We start from the raw sequence: 12,543 nt of genomic DNA, 5'->3' as shown, positions 1-12,543 counted from the left end.
TGCCTAGTTGCGAGGGACAACTCGGGATTCTCCTCGAGGCTTGGTGGCGCAATTGGAACGCCTCTCCAGCTGAGGCCGGAGACCAAGCGTGCCTTCCCACGTGCCACAGGAATCCTGGGACTCCTATCAAGTTTCACAAAGAGTCAGGCATCTTCTCCTATGGTGGCATTGATCTCCGCGAACCTCTGGAGTTTTCAAAGGATGTGAGGCCTCCGGTCGCGATGAGGTGGTGAACTAGGTCCTTCTCTGTGGTCTCCACAGGGGATTCAGATATCCTCTCGTCTTGGGAGATGAAGACCAGCCTGCATTCAAGTCACTGCAGGCATATCCGGCCTTATTTCGAGTCAGGGCATCGCGGTGTCCATTCCACTTGAGGCTGCAAACTCAGGGTCCCTCTAACATACCTAGAGCTGAGAGAAGCCTCCTCTTGAGGTGCTTGTGGTAAGGTGGTATTCCTCTGGAGTCGAAGCCAGGGACTAACCTCTCATCTCGAGTTGATTTTTGGTCCACGGAGCTCTTTCGTGTTGCTACAGTGACCTCAGGATCCCTCCAGCCTTGAAACAGTGTTTTTGGGGTTTCTCTGGCGTGCCATCGAGGAAACCAAGGCTCCATTCATGTGTGATGTGCAACACGGAATTGCTCTGCACGCAGTGTAGGTTAAACAGGCCTCATCTTGCGGCGACGGGGATGTCTCATGGTTTTTCTCGAGGTGCGGCGGGAACCTGGGGTATATTCTCGAGTTACGACGGGGATGGCCCTTCCACACACGTGTTTGTTCAGCGACGTCAGGACTCCTGCCTAGTTGCGAGGGACAAGTCGGGATTCTCCTCGAGGCTTGGCAGGGCAATTGGGACGCCTCTCCAGCTGAGGCGGGAGACCAAGTGTCCCTTTCCACATGCCACAGAATCCTGGGACTCCTACCAAGTTTCACGAGGAGTCAGGCATCGTCTCCTTTGGAGGCACTGATCTCCGTGTACCTGTGGAGTTTTCAAAGGATGTGAGGCCTCCGGTCGCGATGAGGTGGGGAACTAGGTCTTTCTCTGTGGTCTCCACAGGGGATTCAGACATCCTTTCGTCTTGGGAGATGCAAGACGAGCCTGCATTCAAGTCACTGCAGGGATATGCGACCTTATTTCGAGTCAGGGCATCCTCGTGTCCATTCCACTTGAGGCCGCAAACTCAGGATCCCTCTCACATACCTAGAGCTGAGAGAAGCTTCCTCTTGAGGTGCTTGTGGTAAGGTGGTATACCTCTGGAGTCGAAGCCAGGGAATAACCTCTCATCTCGAATTGAATTTTGGTCCACGGATCTCTTTCGCGTTGCTACAGTGAACTCAGGATCTCTCTAGCCTTGAAACAGTGTTCTTGGGGTTACTCTGGAGTGCCATCGAGGAAATCAAGGGTCCTTTCATGTGTGATGTGCAACACGGAATTGCTCTGCACGCAGTGTAGGGGAATCGGCCCTCATCTCGCGGCGAGGGGGAAGTCTCATGGTTTTTCTCGAGTTGCGGCGGAACCTGGGGTATATTCTCGAGTTACGACGGGGATGGCCCTTCCACACACGTGTTTGTTCAGCGACTTCAGAACTCCTGCCTAGTTGCGAGGGACAACTCGGGATTCTCCTCGAGGATTGTCGGGGAAATTGGGACGCCACTCCAGATGAGGCGGGAGACCAAGTGTCCCTTTGCACGTGCTACAGGAATCCTGGGACTCCTATCAAGTTTCACGAGGAATCAGGCATCATCTCTTTTGGAGGCACTGATCTCGGCCTACCTGTGCAGTTTTCAAAGACTGTGAGGCCTTCGGTCGCGATGAGGTGGGGAACTAGGTCTTTCTCTGATGTCTCCACAGGGGATTCAGACATACTTTCGCCTTGGGAGATGCAAGACGAGCCTGCATTCAAGTCACTGCAGGGATATCCGGCCTTATTTCGAGTCAGGGTTTCGCGGTGTCCATTCCACTTGAGGCCGCAAACTCAGGGTCCCTCTCACATACCTAAAGCGGAGAGAAGCCTCGTCTTGAGGTGCATGTGGTAAGGTGGTATTCCTCTGGAGTCGAAGCCAGGGACTAACCTCTCATCTCGAGTTGATTTTTGGTCCACGGAGCTCTTTCATGTTGCTACAGTGACCTCAGGATCCCTCTGGCCTTGAAACAGTGTTCTTGGGGTTTCTCTGGAGTGCCATCAAGGAAATCAAGGCTCCTTTCATGTGTGATGTGCTACACGGAATGGCTCTGCACACAGTGCAGGGGAATCGGGCCTCATTTCGCGGCGAGGGGGAAGTCTCATGGTTTTTCTCGAGTTGCGGCGGGAACCTGGGGTATATTCTCGAGTTACATCGGGGATGGCCCTTCCACACACGTGTTTGTTCAGCGACGTCAGGACTCCTGCCTAGTTGCGAGGGAGAACTCTGGATTCTCCTCGAGGCTTGGCGGCGCAATTGGGACGCCTCTCCTGCTGAGGAGGGAGACCAAGGGTCCCTTTCAACGTGCCACAGGAATCCTGGGACTCCTATCAAGTTTCACGAGGAGTCAGGCATCGTCTCCGTTTGAGGCACTGATCTCCGGATACCTCTGGAGTTGTGAAAGGATGTGAGGCCTCCGGTCGCGATGAGGTGGGGAACTAGGTCCTTCTCTGTGGTATCCACAGGGGATTCAGACATCCTTTCGTCTTGGGAGATGCAAGACGAGCCTACATTCAAGTCACTGCAGGGATATCCGGCCTTATTTCGGGTCAGGACATCGCGGTGTCCATTCCACTTGAGACCGCAAACTCAGGGTCCCTCTCACATACCTAGAGCTGAGCAAAGCCTCCTCTTGAGGTGCTTGTGGTAAGGTGATGTTCCTCTGGAGTCGAAGCCAGGGACTAACCTCTCATCTCGAGTTGATTTTTGGTCCACAGAGCACTTTCGTGTTGCTACAGTGACCTCAGGATCCCTCTTGCCTTGAAACAGTGTTCTTGGGGTTTCTCTGGAGTGCCATCAAGGAAATCAAGCCTCCTTTCATGTGTGATGTGCAACATGGAATTACTCTGCATGCAGTGCAGGGGAATCGGGCCTCATCTCGTGGCGAGGGGGAAGTCTCATGGTTTTTCTCGAGTTTCGGCGGGAACCTGGGGTATATTCTCGAGTTACGACGGGGATGGCCCTTGCACACACGTGTTTGTTCAGCGACGTCAGGACTCCTGCCTAGTTGCGAGGGACAACTCGGGATTCTCCTCGAGGCTTTGCGGCGCAATTGGGACGCCTCTCCAGCTGAGGAGGGAGACCAAGTGTCCCTTTCCACATGCCACAGAATCCTGGGACTCCTATCAAGTTTCACGAGGAGTCAGGCATCGTCTCCTTTGGAGGAACTGATCTCCACGTACCTCTCGAGTTTTCAAAGAATGTGAGGCCTCCGGGCGCGATGAGCTGGAGACCTAGGTCTTTCTCCGTGGTCTCCACAGGGCATTCAAACATCCTTTCCTCTTGGGAGATGCAAGACGAGCCTGCATTCAAGTCACTGCAGGGATATCCGGCCTTATTTCGAGTCAGGGCATCGCGGTGTCCATTCCACTTGAGGCCGCAAACTCAGGGTCCCTCTCACATACCAGTGCTGAGAGAAGCCTCCTCTTGAGGTGCTTGTGGTAAGGTGGTATTCCTCTGGAGTCGAAGCCAGGGACTAACCTCACATCTCGAGTTGATTTTTGGTCCACGGAGCTCTTTCGTTTTGCTACAGTGACCTCAGGATCCCTCTAGTCTTGAAACAGTGTTCTTGGGCTTTCTCTGGAGTGTCATCAAGGAAATCAAGGCTCCTTTCATGTGTGATGTACAATACGGATTTGCTCTGCACACAGTGCATGGGAATCGGGCCTCATCTCGTGGCGAGGGGGAAGTCTCATGGTTTTTCTCGAGTTGCGGCGGGAACCTGGCGTATATTCTCCAGTTACGTCGGGGATGGCCCTTCCACACACGTGTTTGTTCAGTGACGTCAGGACTCCTGCCTAGTTGCGAGGGACAAGTCGGGATTCTCCTCGAGCCTTGGCCAGGCAATTGGGACGCCTCTCCAGCTGAGGCGGGAGACCAAGTGTCCCTTTACACATGCCACAGAATCCTGGGACTCCTATCAAGTTTCACATAGAGTCAGGCATCGTCTCCTTTGGAGGCACTGATCTCCGCGTACCTCTGGAGTTTTCAAACGATGTGAGGCCTCCGGTCGCGATGAGGTGGGGAACTAGGTCCTTCTCTGTTGTCTCCACAGGGGATTCCGACATCCTTTCTTCTTGGGAGATGCAAGACGAGCCTGCATTCAAGTCACTGCAGGGATATCCGGCCTTATATCGAGTCAGGGCATCGCGGTGTCCATTCCACTAGAGGCCGCAAACTCAGGGTCCCTCTCACACACCTAGAGCTGAGAGAAGCCTCTGCTTGAGGGGTTTGTGGTAAGGTGGTATTCCTCTGGAGTCGAAGCCAGGGACTAACCTCTCATCTCGAGTTGATTTTTGTTCCAGGGAGCTCTTTCGTGTTGCTACAGTGACCTCAGGATCCCTTAAGTCTTGAAACTGTGTTCTTGGGGTTTCTCTGGAGCGCCCTCAAGGAAATCAAGGCTCCTTTCCTGTGTGATGTGCAACACGAAATTGCCCTGCACGCAGTGCAGTGGAATCAGGCCTCATCTCGCGGCGAGGGGGAACTCTCATGGTTTTTCTCGAGTTGCGGCGGGAACCTGGGGTATATGCTCGAGTTACGAGGGGGATGGCCCTTCCACACACGTATTTGTTCAGCGACGTCAGGATTCCTGCCTAGTTGCGAGGGACAACTCGGGATTCTTCTCGAGGCTTAGCAGGGCAATTGGGACGCCTCTCCAGCTGAGGCGGGAGACCAAGAGTCCCTTTCCACATGCCACAGAATCCTGGGACTCCTATCAAGTTTCACGAGGAGTCAGGCATCGTCTCCTTTGGAGGCACTGATCTCCGCGTACCTCTGGAGTTTTCAAAGGATGTGAGGCCTCCGGGCGCGATGAGGTGGGGAACTAGGTCTTTCTCTGTGGTCTCCACAGGGCATTCAAACAACCTTTCCTCTTGGGAGATGCAAGACGAGCCTGCATTCAAGTCACTGCAGGGATATCCGGTCTTATTTCGAGTCAGGGCATCGCGATGTCCATTCCACTTGAGGCCGCAAACTCAGCGTCCCTCTCACATATCTAAAGCTGAGAGAAGCCTCCTCTTGAGGTGCTTGTGGTAAGGTGGTATTCCTCTGGAGTCGAAGCCAGGGACTAACCTCTCATCTCGAGTTGATTTTTGGTCCACGGAGCTCTCTCGTACTGCTACAGTGACCTCAGGATCCCTCTAGCCATGAAACAGTGTTCTTGGGGTGTCTATGGAGGGCCATCAAGGAAATCAAGGCTCCTTTCATGTGTGATATACAATACGGATTTGCTCTGCACACAGTGCATGGGAATCGGGCCTCATCTCGCGGCGAGGGGGAAGTCTCATGGTTTTTCTCGAGTTGCGGCGGGAACCTGGGGTATATTCTCGAGTTACGACGGGGATGGCCCTTCCACACACGTGTTTGTTCAGCGACGTCAGGGCTCCTGCCTAGTTGCGAGGGACAACTCTGGATTCTCCTCGAGGCTTGGCGGCGCAATTGGGACGCCTCTCCAACTGAGGCCGGAGACCAAGTGTCCCTTTCCACGTGCCACAGGAATCCTGGAACTCCCATCAAGTTTCACAAAGAGTCAGGCATCGTCTCCTTTGGAGGCACTGATCTCCGCGTACCTCTGGGGTTTTCAAAGGATGTGAGGCCTCCGGTCGCGATGAGGTGGGAACTAGGTCTTTCTCTGTGGTCTCCACAGGGGATTCAGACATCCTTTCGTCTTGGGAGATGCAAGACTAGCCTGCATTCTAGTCACTGAATTGAAATCCTGCCTTATTTCGACTCAGGGGATCGTGATGTCCATTCCACTTGAGGCCGCAAACTCAGGGTCCCTCTCACATACCTAGAGCTGAGAGAAGCCTCCTCTTGATGTACTTGTGGTAAGGTAGTATTCCTCTGGAGTCGAAGCCAGGGACTAACCTCTCTTCTCGAGTTGATTTTTGGTCCACGGAGCTCTTTCGTGTTGCTACAGTGAGCTCAGGATTCCTGTAGCCTTGAAACATTGTTCTTGGGGTTTCTCTGGAGTGCCATCAAGGAAATCAAGGCTCCTTTCATGTGTGATGTGCAACACGGAATTGCTCTGCACGCAGTGCAGGGGAATCGGGCCTCATCTCGCGGCGAGGGGGAAGTCTTATGCTTTTTCTCAAGTTGCGGCGGGAACCTGGGGTATATTCTCGAGTTACGACGGGGATGGCCCTTCCACACACGTGTTTGTTAAGCGACGTCAGGACTCCTGCCTAGTTGCGAGTGAAAACTTGGGATTCTCCTCGAGGCTTGGCAGGGCAATTGGGACGCCTCTCCTGCTGAGGCGGGAGACCAAGAGTCCCTTTCAACGACCCACAGGAATCCTGGGATTCCTATCAAGTTTCACGAAGAGTCAGGCATCATCTCCATTGGAGGCACCGATCTCCACTTACCTCTGGAGTTTTCAAAGGATGTGAGGCCTCCGGTCGCGATGAGGTGGGGAACTAGGTCTTTCTCTGTGGTCTCCACAGAGGCTTCACACATCCTTTCGTCATGCGAGATGCAAGACGCGCCTGCATTCAAGTCACTGCAGGGATATCCGGCCTTATTTCGAGTCAGGGCATCCCCGAGTCCATTCCACTTGAGGCCGCAAACTCAGGGTCCCTCTCACATACCTAGAGCTGAGAGAAGCCTCCTCTTGACGTGCTTCTGGTAAGGTGGTATTCCTCTGGAGTCGAAGCCAGGGACTAACCTCTCATCTCTAGTTGATTTTTGGTCCACGGAGCTCTTTCGTGTTGCTACAGTGACCTCAGTATACCTCCAGCCTTGAAACAGTGTTCTTGGGGTTTCTCTGGAGTGCCATCAAGGAAATCAAGGCTCCTTTCATGTGTGATGTGCAACAAGGAATTGCTCTGCACGCAGTGCAGGGGAATCGGGCCGCAACTCGCGGCGAGGGGGAAGTCTCATGGTTTTTCTCGTGTTGCTGCGGGAACCTGGGGTATATTCTCGAGTTACGACGGGGATGGCCCTTCCACACACGTGTTTGTTCAGCGACGTCAGGACTCCCGCCTAGTTGGGAGGGACAGCTCGGGATTCTCCTCGAGCCTTGGAAGGTCAATAGCGACGCCTCTCCCGCTGAGGCGGGAGACCAAGGGTCCCTTTCCACGTGCCACAGGAATCCTGGGACTCCTATCAAGTTTCACGAGGAGTCAGGCATCGTCTCCTTTGCAGGCACTGATCTCCGTGTACCTCTGGAGTTTTCAAAGGATGTGAGGCCTCCGGTCGCGATGAGGTGGGGAACTAGGTCTTTCTCTTTGGTCTCCACAGGGGATTCAGACATCCTTTCGTCTTGGGAGATGCAAGACGAGCCTGCATTCAAGTCAGTGTAGGGATATCCGGCCTTATTTCGAGTCAGGGCATCGCGGTGTCCATTCCACTTGAGGCCGCAAATTCAGGGTCCCTCTCACATACCTAGAGCTGAGAGAAGCCTCCTCTTGAGGTGCTTGTGGTAAGGTGGTATTCCTCTGGAGTCGAAGCCAGGGACTAACCTCTCATCTCGAGTTGATTTTTGGTCCACGGAGCTCTTTCGTGTTGCTACAGTGGCCTCAGGATCCCTCTAGCCTTGGAACAGTGTTCTTGGGGTTTCTCTGGAGTGCCATCAAGGAAATCAAGGCTCCTTTCCTGTGTGATGTGCAACACGGAATTGCTCTGCACGCAGTGCAGGGGAATGGGGCCTCATCTCTCGGCGAGGGGGAAGTCTCATGGTTTTTCTCGAGTTGCGGCGGGAACCTGGGGTATATTCTCGAGTTACGGCGGGGATGGCCATTCCACACACGTGTTTGTTCAGCGACGTCAGGACTCCTGCCTAGTTGCGAGGGACAACTCGGGGTTCTCCTCGAGGCTTTCAGGTCAATTGGGACGCCTCTCCACCTGAGGCGGGGGACCAAGGGTCCCTTTCCACGTGCCACAGGAATCCTGGGACTCCTATCAAGTTTCACGAGGAGTCAGGCATCGTCTCCTTTGGAGGCACTGATCTCCGCGTACCTCTGGAGTTTTCAAAGGATGTGAGGCCTCCGGTCGCGATGAGGTGGGGAACAAGATCTTTCTGTGTGGTCTCCACAGGGACTCAGACATCCTTTCGTCTTGGGAGATGCAAGACTAGCCTGCATTCTAGTCACTGAAGGGAAATCCTGCCTTATTTCGACTCAGGGGATCGCGATGTCCATTCCACTTGAGGCCGCAAACTCAGGGTCCCTCTCACATACCTAGAGCTGAGAGAAGCCTCCTCTTGATGTACTTGTGGTAAGGTAGTATTCCTCTGGAGTCGAAGCCAGGGACTAACCTCTCTTCTTGAGTTGATTTTTGGTCCACGGAGCTCTTTCGTGTTGCTACAGTGAGCTCAGGATCCCTGTAGCCTTGAAACATTGTTCTTGGGGTTTCTCTGGAGTGCCATCAAGGAAATCAAGGCTCCTTTCATGTGTGATGTGCAACACGGAATTGCTCTGCACGCAGTGCAGGGGAATCGGGCCGCATCTCGCGGCGAGGGGGAAGTCTTATGCTTTTTCTCAAGTTGCGGCGGGAACCTGGGGTATATTCTCGAGTTACGACGGGGATGGCCCTTCCACACACGTGTTTGTTAAGCGACGTCAGGACTCCTGCCTAGTTGCGAGTGAAAACTTGGGATTCTCCTCGAGGCTTGGCAGGGCAATTGGGACGCCTCTCCTGCTGAGGCGGGAGACCAAGAGTCCCTTTCAACGACCCACAGGAATCCTGGGACTCCTATCAAGTTTCACGAAGAGTCAGGCATCATCTCCATTGGAGGCACTGATCTCCACTTACCTCTGGAGTTTTCAAAGGATGTGAGGCCTCCGGTCGCGATGAGGTGGGGAACTAGGTCTTTCTCTGTGGTCTCCACAGAGGCTTCACACATCCTTTCGTCATGCGAGATGCAAGACCAGCCTGCATTCAAGTCACTGCAGGGATATCCGGCCTTATTTCGAGTCATGGCATCGCGGTGTCCATTCCACTTGAGGCTGCAAACTCAGGGTCCCTCTCACATACCTAGAGCTGAGAGAAGCCTCCTCTTGAGGTGCTTGTGGTAAGGTGGTATTCCTCTGGAGTCGAAGCCATGGACTAACCTCTCATCTCGAGTTGATTTTTGGTCCACGGAGCTCTTTCGTGTTGCTACAGTGACCTCAGGATCACTCTAGCCTTGAAACAGTGTTTTTGAGGTTTCTCTGGAGTGCCATCGAGGAAACCAAGGCTCCTTTCACGTATGATGTGCAACACGGAATTGCTCTGCACACAGTGCTGGTTAAACGGGCCTCATCTTGCGGCGAGGGGGATGTCTCATGGTTTTTCTCGAGTATGGGCGGCAACCTGGGGTATATTCTCGAGTTACGACGGGGATGGCCCTTCCACACATGTGTTTGTTCAGCGACGTCAGGACTCCCGCCTAGTTGGGAGGGACATCTCTGGATTCTCCTCGAGGCTTGGAAGGTCAATAGCGACGCCTCTCCCGCTGAGGCGGGAGATCAAGGGTCCCTTTCCAAGTGCCACAGGAATCCTGGTACTCCTATCAAGTTTCACGAGGAGTCACGCATCGTCTCCTTTGCAGGCAATGATCTCCGCGTACCTCTGGAGTTTTCAAAGGATGTGAGGCCTCCAGTCGCGATGAGGTGGGGAACTAGGTCTTTCTCTGTGGTCTCCACAGGGGATTCAGACATCCTTTTGTATTGGGAGATGCAAGACGAGCCTGCATTCACGTCACTGCAGGGATATCCGGCCTTATTTCGAGTCAGGGCATCGCGGTGTCCATTCCTCTTGAGGCCGCAAACTCAGGGTCCCTCTCACATACCTAGAACTGAGAGAAGCCTCCTCTTGAGGTGCTTGTGGTAAGGTGGTATTCCTCTGGAGTCGAAGCCAGGGACTAACCTCTCATCTCGAGTTGATTTTTGGTCCACGGAGCTCTTTCGTGTTGCTACAGTGACCTCAGGATCCCTCTAGTCTTGAAAGAGTGTTCTTGGGGATTCTCTGGAGTGCCATCAAGGAGATCAAGGCTCCTTTCCTGTGTGATGTGCAACACGGTATTGCTCTGCACGCAGTGCAGGGGAATCGGGCCTCATCTCTCGGCGAGGGGGAAGTCTCATGGTTTTTCTCGTGTTGCGGCGGGAACCTGGGGTATATTCTCGAGTTACGACAGGGATGGCCCTTCCACACACGTGTTTGTTCAGCGACGTCAGGACTCCTGCCTAGTTGCGAGGGGACAACTCGGGATTCTCCTCGAGGCTTGCCAGGGCAATTGGGATGCCTCTCCAGTTCAGGCGGGAGACCAAGTGTGCCTTTCCACGTGCCACAGGAATCCTGGGACTCCTATCAAGTTTCACGAGGAGTCAGGCATCGTCTCCTTTGGACGCGCTGATCTCCGCGTACCTCTGGAGTTTTCAAAGGATGTGAGGCCTCCGGTCGCGATGAGGTGGGGAACTAGATCTTTCTGTGTGGTCTCCACAGGGGACTCAGACATCCTTTCGTCTTGAGAGAAGCAAGACGCGCCTGCATTCAAGTCACTGCAGGGATATCCGGCCTTACTTCGAGTCAGGGCATCCCCGAGTCCATTCCACTTGAGGCCGCAAACTCAGGGTCCCTCTCACATACCTAGAGCTGAGAGAAGCCTCCTCTTGACGTGCTTCTGGTAAGGTGGTATTCCTCTGGAGTCGAAGCCAGGGACTAACCTCTCATCTCTAGTTGATTTTTGGTCCACGGAGCTCTTTCGTGTTGCTACAGTGACCTCAGGATACCTCCAGCCTTGAAACAGTGTTCTTGGGGTTTCTCTGGAGTGCCATCAAGGAAATCAAGGCTCCTTTCATGTGTGATGTGCAACACGGAATTGCTCTGCACGCAGTGCAGGGGAATCGGGCCGCAACTCGCGGCGAGGGGGAAGTCTCATGGTTTTTCTCGTGTTGCTGCGGGAACCTGGGGTATATTCTCGAGTTACGACGGGGATGGCCCTTCCACACACGTGTTTGTTCAGCGACGTCAGGACTCCCGCCTAGTTGGGAGGGACAGCTCGGGATTCTCCTCGAGCCTTGGAAGGTCAATAGCGACGCCTCTCCCGCTGAGGCGGGAGACCAAGGGTCCCTTTCCAAGTGCCACAGGAATCCTGGGACTCCTATCAAGTTTCACGAGGAGTCAGGCATCGTCTCCTTTGCAGGCACTGATCTCCGTGTACCTCTGGAGTTTTCAAAGGATGTGAGGTCTCCGGTCGCGATGAGGTGGGGAACTAGGTCTTTCTCTTTGGTCTCCACAGGGGATTCAGACATCCTTTCGTCTTGGGAGATGCAAGACGAGCCTGCATTCAAGTCAGTGTAGGGATATCCGGCCTTATTTCGAGTCAGGGCATCGCGGTGTCCATTCCACTTGAGGCCGCAAACTCAGGGTCCCTCTCACATACCTAGAGCTGAGAGAAGCCTCCTCTTGAGGTGCTTGTGGTAAGGTGGTATTCCTCTGGAGTCGAAGCCAGGGACTAACCTCTCATCTCGAGTTGATTTTTGGTCCACGGAGCTCTTTCGTGTTGCTACAGTGGCCTCAGGATCCCTCTAGCCTTGGAACAGTGTTCTTGGGGTTTCTCTGGAGTGCCATCAAGGAAATCAAGGCTCCTTTCCTGTGTGATGTGCAACACGGAATTGCTCTGCACGCAGTGCAGGGGAATGGGGCCTCATCTCTCGGCGAGGGGGAAGTCTCATGGTTTTTCTCGAGTTGCGGCGGGAACCTGGGGTATATTCTCGAGTTACGGCGGGGATGGCCATTCCACACACGTGTTTGTTCAGCGACGTCAGGACTCCTGCCTAGTTGCGAGGGACAACTCGGGGTTCTCCTCGAGGCTTTCAGGTCAATTGGGACGCCTCTCCACCTGAGGCGGGGGGACCAAGGGTCCCTTTCCACGTGCCACAGGAATCCTGGGACTCCTATCAAGTTTCACGAGGAGTCAGGCATCGTCTCCTTTGGAGGCACTGATCTCCGCGTACCTCTGGAGTTTTCAAAGGATGTGAGGCCTCCGGTCGCGATGAGGTGGGGAACAAGATCTTTCTGTGTGGTCTCCACAGGGACTCAGACATCCTTTCGTCTTGGGAGATGCAAGACTAGCCTGCATTCTAGTCACTGAAGGGAAATCCTGCCTTATTTCGACTCAGGGGATCGCGATGTCCATTCCACTTGAGGCCGCAAACTCAGGGTCCCTCTCACATACCTAGAGCTGAGAGAAGCCTCCTCTTGATGTACTTGTGGTAAGGTAGTATTCCTCTGGAGTCGAAGCCAGGGACTAACCTCTCTTCTTGAGTTGATTTTTGGTCCACGGAGCTCTTTCGTGTTGCTACAGTGAGCTCAGGATCCCTGTAGCCTTGAAACATTGTTCTTGGGGTTTCTCTGGAGTGCCATCAAGGAAATCAAGGCTCCTT

Source organism: Cervus elaphus, chromosome 11 (assembly GCF_910594005.1).
Source record: "Cervus elaphus chromosome 11, mCerEla1.1, whole genome shotgun sequence".
Taxonomy (NCBI): Eukaryota; Metazoa; Chordata; class Mammalia; order Artiodactyla; family Cervidae; genus Cervus; species Cervus elaphus.
Note: the sequence above shows the minus strand (reverse complement) of the source record.